Here is a 7,500-nt window from a genome sequence, read left to right as displayed (position 1 = left end):
AACAAACACCATTGTAAATACAACTCATATTTATTTATTTTCCCTTTTGTACTTTAACTATTTGCACATCGTTACAACACTGTATATAGACATAATATGACATTTAAAATGTCTCTCTATATAATTGTTTAAACTTTATGTGAGTGCAATATTTTGTTGTTGTTTACATCACATTTGTTTATTATCATTTTACTTGCTTTGGCAATTTGTAAACAATATGTATCCCATGTCAATAAAGCCCTTTTTGAATTGAAATGAGAGAGAGACAGAGAGCTGGGTATATTCTGTATGTGACGGACTATAGGTAAAGCCAATACCCGAATGCATAGAATGAAAGGGGACAGGTCATGTCAGTGTCTATGAAGACAATGCAGCCTTGATGTCCTATTGTCACCAACAGGCTGTTTCATGTTTAACTAACACAAGCTGTGAGCACAGTAATACGACACTCAGATATATTGTTTTTGACTAAACAACCATTTTATAGAGGCATGCTTTGGTTTCCTGTTTGTTTTCATTGCAGTGTGTGTGTGTGTGTGTGTGTGTGTGTGTGTGTGTGTGTGTGTGTGTCTGTGTGTGTTCGCATGGTTCATTATAAACCATCCTGCTGCATATTCTTAAAAGCCAGCATGAGCCAACCGACTCGAGGTTTGCATTGCTGTGTGTGTGAATTGCCCAAGCATCCATTCAACTCAGGGCCCATGGGAAAAAGCAACCCTGGATTTAATGTCCTCTATCATTTTGTCACTCTTTAAAAACAAAACAGAGCTCAGTAAATGTCTTTCAGATGTGGCTAAGAGATTCTGGTAAAGCAGGCAACCGCTGCCCTCTGCTACCAGACTGTGTTAATCAAGCACAGCATCCCACCGACCAACTGGATCGGAGTGATGTGATTTTTGGGGGCAAAGAATTCGGCGTTACACACACACACACACAAACACACACACGCACACGCACACACACACACACACACGCACACGCACACGCACACACGCACACGCACGCACACACACACACACACACACACACACACACACACACACACACACACACACGCACACAAACACACACACACGCACATTTCTCATCTCCAGGGCGATTAATGGGCAAGCTGTCGGTGAGCACACCCCCCAAAAAATAAAATAAACTTGTTTCGTCAGTTAGTCCACTAGGGGCCCTAGTCAGGTAGTCCACTAGGGGCCCTAGTCAGGTAGTCCACTAGGGGCCCTAGTCAGGTAGTCCACTAGGGGCCCTAGTCAGGTAGTCCACTAGGGGCCCTAGTCAGGTAGTCCACTAGGGGCCCTAGTCAGGTAGTCCACTAGGGGCCCTAGTCAGGTAGTCCACTAGGGGCCCTAGTCAGGTAGTCCACTAGGGGCCCTAGTCAGGTAGTCCACTAGGGGCCCTAGTCAGGTAGTCCACTAGGGGCCCTAGTCAGGTAGTCCACTATGGGTCCTAGTCAGGTAGTCCACTAGGGGTCCTAGTCAGGTAGTCCACTAGGGGCCCTAGTCAGGTAGTCCACTAGGGGCCCTAGTCAGGTAGTGCACTAGGGGGCCTAGTCAAGTAGTCCACTAGGGGCCCTAGTCAGGTAGTCCACTAGGGGCCCTAGTCAGGTAGTCCACTAGGGGTCCTAGTCAGGTAGTCCACTAGGGGTCCTAGTCAGGTAGTCCACTAGGGGCCCTAGTCAGGTAGTCCACTAGGGGTCCTAGTCAGGTAGTCCACTATGGGTCCTAGTCAGGTAGTCCACTAGGGGCCCTAGTCAGGTAGTCCACTAGGGGCCCTAGTCAGGTAGTCCACTAGGGGCCCTAGTCAGGTAGTCCACTAGGGGTCCTAGTCAGGTAGTCCACTATGGGTCCTAGTCAGGTAGTCCACTAGGGGTCCTAGTCAGGTAGTCCACTAGGGGCCCTAGTCAGGTAGTCCACTAGGGGCCCTAGTCAGGTAGTCCACTAGGGGCCCTAGTCAGGTAGTGCACTAGGGGGCCTAGTCAAGTAGTCCACTAGGGGCCCTAGTCAGGTAGTCCACTAGGGGCCCTAGTCAGGTAGTCCACTAGGGGCCCTAGTCAGGTAGTGCACTAGGGGGCCTAGTCAAGTAGTCCACTAGGGGCCCTAGTCAGGTAGTCCACTAGGGGCCCTAGTCAGGTAGTGCACTAGGGGGCCTAGTCAAGTAGTCCACTAGGGGCCCTAGTCAGGTAGTCCACTAGGGGGCCTAGTCAAGTAGTCCACTAGGGGCCCTAGTCAGGTAGTCCACTAGGGGGCCTAGTCAGGTAGTCCACTAGGGGGCCTAGTCAAGTAGTCCACTAGGGGCTCTAGTCAGGTAGTCCACTAGGGGCCCTAGTCAGGTAGTCCACTAGGGGCCCTAGTCAGGTAGTCCACTAGGGGCCCTAGTCAGGTAGTCCACTAGGGGCCCTAGTCAGGTAGTCCACTAAGGGCCCTAGTCAGGTAGTGCACTAGGGGCCCTAGTCAGGTAGTGCACTAGGGGCCCTAGTCAGGTAGTGCACTAACCCCAGTCAAGTAGTGCACTAGGGGTCAACAGCAGTCCACTAGGGGCCCTAGTCAGGTAGTCCACTAGGGGCCTTAGTCAGGTAGTCCACTAGGGGCCCTAGTTGGGTAGTCCACTAGGGGCCCTAGTCAAGTAGTGCTATAGGGGCCCTAGTCAGGTAGTGCACTAGGGGCCCTAGTCAAGTAGTCCACTAGGGGCCCTAGTCAAGTAGTGCACTAGGGGCCCTAGTCAAGTAGTGCACTAGGGGCCCTAGTCAGGTAGTCCACTAGGGGGCCTAGTCAAGTAGTCCACTAGGGGCCCATGTCAAGTAGTGCACTAGGTGCCCTAGTCAAGTAGTGCCATAGGGGCCCTAGTCAGGTAGTCACTAGGGGCCCTAGTCAGGTAGTCCACTAGGGGCCCTAGTCAAGTAGTGTACTAGGGGCCCTAGTCAAGTAGTGCCAAAGGTGCCCTAGTCAAGTAGTGCACTAGGGGCCCTAGTCAGGTAATCCACTAGGGGACCTAGTCAGGTAGTGCACTAGGGCTCAACAGTAGTCCACTAGGGGTCCTAGTCAGGTAGTCCACTAGGGGTCAACAGTAGTCCACTAGGGGTCCTAGTCAGGTAGTCCACTAGGGGTCAACAGTAGTCCAATAGGGGTTAACACTAGTCCACTAGGGGCCCTAGTCAGGTAGTCCACTAGGGGTTCTAGTCAGGTAGTCCACTAGGGTTCAACAGTAGTCAACTAGGAGCCCTAGTCAGGTAGTCCACTAGGGGTCAACAGTAGTAAACTAGGAGCCCTGGTCAGATAGTCCACTAGGGGTCAACAGTAGTCCACTAGGGGTCAACAGTAGTCCACTAGGAGCCCTGGTCAGGTAGTCCACTAGGGGTCAACAGTAGTCCACTAGGGGTCAACAGTAGTCCATTAAGGGCCCTAGTCAGGCAGTCCACTAGGGGTCAACAGTAGTCCACTAGGGGCCCTAGTCAGGTAGTCCACTAGGGTTCAACAGTAGTCCACTAGGGGTCCTAGTCAGGTAGTCCACTAGGGGTCAACAGTAGTCCACTAGGGGCTAACAGTAGTCCACTAGGGGCCCTAGTCATGTAGTCCACTAGGGGTCAACAGTAGTCAACTAGGGGACCTAGTCAGGTAGTGCACTAGGGGCCTTAGTCAGGTAGTGCACTATGGGTCAACAGTAGTCCACTAGGGGCCCTAGTCAAGTAGTGCACTAGGGGTCAACCGTAGTCCACTAGGGGTCAATAGTAGTCCACTAGGGGTCAATAGTAGTCCACTAGGGGTCAACAGTAGTCCACTGGGGGTCAATAGTAGTCCACTAGGGCTCAATAGTAGTCCACTAGGGGTCAACAGTAGTCCACTAGGGGTCAATAGTAGTCCACTAGGGGTCAATAGTAGTCCACTAGGGGTCGACGGTAGTGCACTAGGGGTCTAAAATAAGGATCTAGGGGTCAACCGTAGTCCACTAGGGGTCAATAGTAGTCCACTAGGGGTCGACGGTAGTGCACTAGGGGTCTAAAATAAGTATCTAGGGGTCAACAGTTGTCCACTAGGGATCTAAAATAGTGCACTAGGGGTCAACAGTTGTCCACTAGGGGTGAACAGTAGTCCACTAGGGATCTAAAATAGTGCACTAGGGGTCAAACGTAGTGCACTAGGGGTCAACAGTAGTCCACTAGGGATCTAAAATAGTGCACTAGGGGTCAACAGTTGTCCACTAGGGGTGAACAGTAGTCCACTAGGGATCTAAAATAGTGCACTAGGGGTCAAACGTAGTCCACTAGGGGTCAACCGTAGTGCACTATACAAAGGATAGGGTCCCATTTGGGATGCGGCCTCCTGTTGCTTTATCCATGCCATGGGAAATAAACTTTCCCTTGCTCGTAAAAACTTGACTATTCTGAAAATAAACCGATAAGCAACCAGTGGAGAGAGACAGTTGCTGCCGGATGACATTGCAGTAAAACTCAGTTAAATTAATTCATCTTAAACTGTAATTTGACCGTCTGACCATCGGAACAGAGGTAACGGTTAAATCCTTCCACTGATCATTTAAGTTTTTCCAAAATGGCCACCAAGGACATATTGACAGACAGCTCATTTAAATGTATTACCAACACCACTGTGTGTGTGTGTGTGTGTGTGTGTGTGTGTGTGTGTGTGTGTGTGTGTGTGTGTGTGTGTGTGTACTTCAGAGATACTAGACCCTTGCGGGGGCCATAACTTACCTTGATCACTACATGTAAAAAACAATTACAACTAATAAAAACTCAACATCATAGACTCAGGGACGGTGTTGATGGTTATGGCCTGATAACTGTGCATGCCAGGGCAGTAGACCACATTGCCAGGCCATCTCGATGTGCAAAACTGATAGAGACATACCCCAAGCGACTTACAGCTGTAATCGCAGCAAAAGGTGGCGCTACAAAGTATTAACTTAAGGGGGCTGAATAATTTTGCACGCCCAATTTCTCAGTTTTTGATTTGTTAAAAAAGTTTGAAATATCCAATAAATGTCGTTCCACTTCATGATTGTGTCCCACTTGTTGTTGATTCTTCACAAAAAAAATACAGTTTTATATCTTTATGTTTGAAGCCTGAAATGTGGCAAAAGGTCGCAAAGTTCAAGGGGGCCGAATACTTTCGCAAGGCACTGTACATAGTACAGTAAGCATAAACTGCACACATTTCCATTGCTTTGGAAGGAATATGCAATATATGTACAGTTTATGTCACTCTTCCTTACCAAAACAAATTCAACTGTGTGTTCTGGGATATAGCGTATAATGGAGTTGGAATCAAGTGAACCCTCTCACAACTTTGTATACGTGGATGAGGCTGGCTTCAACCTGACCAAATGCAGAAGGCGGGGTCGGAATATCATCGGTCACAGAGCTACTGTGGATTTGCCAGGCCAACGGGAGGAAATATCACCATGTGTGCTGCTATTTCGGTGCATGGTGTCCTAACCCATATCCACCTTATAGGGCCATACAACACCCAGCATCTACTCAACTTTTTAGAGACTCTCTACAGGGCTCTCATCCCTGATGATGAGAGGGGTCTGTTTAGAGAGGATTTGCCAAAGTATGTGGTCATTTGTGATAATGTGAGTTTGCATCGATCAAACATCATAAGGCAATGGTTTGTGACCCACCCGAGGATGCTCATAGAATTCCTCCCACCTTATTCACCATTCCTTAACCCAATTAAGGAGTTATTTTCAGCATGGAGGTGGAAGGTGTACGATCGTCAGCCACACACACAGATGACCCTGCTGGCTGCAATGGATGCAGCAAAGATTCTTTCCACGTTGCATTGGAAGGGAAAATATCCGGTGTGATGTGGATGAGAATATGTGTGCCGACAGACAGGAACGTCTGGATGTGTAGAGACAGCACAACAGTGCTGCGGGCAAAGTTGTGCCTTAGGGGTGGTTTCCTGTGTTTCTTTCTAATGTAGTTTTTTTTCCTTTGTGCCCCTTGGGTTGTCCAGTCTCTTTCAATCAATAACCCACATACAGTAATATGTAAATAGTACTGTTGAAATTGATATATGCCATAGAAGTGCAGCCATGTGCATTTTCAATACAGTAACTGTCATCCAAACTGTAGCCTAAGTTTACATCAGGTAATACTGTCAAAGTACACAGTTACATTGACAACATGCCTAAACATTTTGACGACCTTGTTTGTGAACAATGACTCAATGACGTATCATTCTGATGACACTGACATGATCATTGGCATGAATATTTACTTTTGAGAGATGTACTATGGATTTTTAGTGACTGACTAGCTTTAGGAACATATCTATTGTATATTGCAGTTTGTAAAAATGGTTCTGAGAAATGCACTTATTATTTTGCACATGTTAGGGATGATGTGAAAAATGCACCAAAGCGACTGAGTAAAACTGTAATGCATTGGGTTCCCTGAGTTGGGAACATGGGTAAACATGGGGTTCCCTGAGTTGGGAACATGGGTAAACATGGGGTTCCCTGGGTTGGGAACATGGGTAAACATGGGGTTCCCTGGGTTGGGAACATGGGTAAACATTGGGTTCCCTGGGTTGGGAACATGGGTAAACATTGGGTTCCCTGGGTTGGGAACATGGGTAAACATGGGGTTCCCTGGGTTGGGAACATGGGTAAACATGGGGTTCCCTGGGTTGGGAACATGGGTAAACATTGGGGTTCCCTGGGTTGGGAACATGGGTAAACATGGGGTTCCCTGAGTTGGGAACATGGGTAAACATGGGGTTCCCTGGGTTGGGAACATGGGTAAACATGGGGTTCCCTGAGTTGGGAACATGGGTAAACATGGGGTTATCTGAGTTGGGAACATGGGTAAACATGGGGTTACCTGGGTTGGGAACATGGGTAAACATGGGGTTCCCTGGGTTGGTAACATGGGTAAACATGGGGTTCCCTGGGTTGGGAACATGGGTAAACATGGGGTTACCTGGGTTGGGAACATGGGTAAACATGGGGTTACCTGGGTTGGGAACATGGGTAAACATGGGGTTCCCTGGGTTGGGAACATGGGTAAACATGGGGTTCCCTGGGTTGGGAACACGGGTAAACATGGGGTTCCCTGGGTTGGGAACATGGGTAAACATGGGGTTCCCTGAGTTGGGAACACGGGTAAACATGGGGTTCCCTGAGTTGGGAACACGGGTAAACATGGGGTTACCTGGGTTGGGAACATGGGTAAACATGGGGTTCCCTGAGTTGGGAACATGGGTAAACATGGGGTTCCCTGAGTTGGGAACATGGGTAAACATGGGGTTCCCTGGGTTGGGAACATGGGTAAACATGGGGTTCCCTGAGTTGGGAACATGGGTAAACATGGGGTTCCCTGGGTTGGGAACATGGGTAAACATGGGGTTACCTGGGTTGGGAACATGGGTAAACATGGGGTTCCCTGGGTTGGGAACATGGGTAAACATGGGGTTCCCTGAGTTGGGAACATGGGTAAACATGGGGTTCCCTGGGTTGGGAACATGGGTAAAC

This window comes from Oncorhynchus mykiss, chromosome 9, assembly GCF_057628025.1.
Source record: "Oncorhynchus mykiss isolate SJ-2025 chromosome 9, ASM5762802v1, whole genome shotgun sequence".
Lineage (NCBI taxonomy): Eukaryota > Metazoa > Chordata > Actinopteri > Salmoniformes > Salmonidae > Oncorhynchus > Oncorhynchus mykiss.
The sequence above is the reverse complement of the archived record's forward strand: the minus strand, read 5'-3'. Positions refer to the sequence as shown.